We start from the raw sequence: 1,213 nt of genomic DNA, 5'->3' as shown, positions 1-1,213 counted from the left end.
TCATGGTTCCTCAGAGGCGACGGGAGGGCGGAGCAGACGACGACGGCGACAAGCAGAACGCAGGCGAAGGAGGTCGAGGCTCTCATGGTTCCTCGGAGGCGACGGGAGGGCGGAGCAGACGACGACGGCGACAAGCAGAACGCAGACGAAGGAGGTCGATGCTCTCATGGTTCCTCGGAGGCGACGGGAGGGCGGAGCAGACGACGACGGCGACAAGCAGAACGCAGACGAAGGAGGTCGATGCTCTCATGGTTCCTCGGAGGCGCCGGGAGGGCGGAGCAGACGACGACGGCGACAAGCAGAACGCAGGCGAAGGAGGTCGAGGCTCTCATGGTTCCTCGGAGGCGACGGGAGGGCGGAGCAGACGACGACGGCGACAAGCAGAACGCAGACGAAGGAGGTCGAGGCTCTCATGGTTCCTCGGAGGCGACGGGAGGGCGGAGCAGACGACGACGGCGACAAGCAGAACGCAGACGAAGGCGGTCGAGGCTCTCATGGTTCCTCGGAGGCGACGGGAGGGCGGAGCAGACGACGACGGCGACAAGCAGAACGCAGACGAAGGAGGTCGAGGCTCTCATGGTTCCTCGGAGGCGACGGGAGGGCGGAGCAGACGACGACGGCGACAAGCAGAACGCAGGCGAAGGCGGTCGAGGCTCTCATGGTTCCTCGGAGGCGCCGGGAGGGCGGAGCAGACGACGACGGCGACAAGCAGAACGCAGACGAAGGAGGTCGAGGCTCTCATGGTTCCTCGGAGGCGACGGGAGGGCGGAGCAGACGACGACGGCGACAAGCAGAACGCAGGCGAAGGCGGTCGAGGCTCTCATGGTTCCTCGGAGGCGACGGGAGGGCGGAGCAGACGACGACGGCGACAAGCAGAACGCAGGCGAAGGAGGTCGAGGCTCTCATGGTTCCTCGGAGGCGACGGGAGGGCGGAGCAGACGACGACGGCGACAAGCAGAACGCAGACGAAGGCGGTCGAGGCTCTCATGGTTCCTCGGAGGCGCCGGGAGGGCGGAGCAGACGACGACGGCGACAAGCAGAACGCAGACGAAGGCGGTCGAGGCTCTCATGGTTCCTCGGAGGCGCCGGGAGGGCGGAGCAGACGACGACGGCGACAAGCAGAACGCAGACGAAGGAGGTCGATGCTCTCATGGTTCCTCGGAGGCGACGGGAGGGCGGAGCAGACGACGACGGCGACAAGCAGAACGCAGAC

This window comes from Penaeus vannamei, unplaced genomic scaffold (genome assembly GCF_042767895.1).
Source record: "Penaeus vannamei isolate JL-2024 unplaced genomic scaffold, ASM4276789v1 unanchor552, whole genome shotgun sequence".
Taxonomy (NCBI): Eukaryota; Metazoa; Arthropoda; class Malacostraca; order Decapoda; family Penaeidae; genus Penaeus; species Penaeus vannamei.
The sequence above is the reverse complement of the archived record's forward strand: the minus strand, read 5'-3'. Positions refer to the sequence as shown.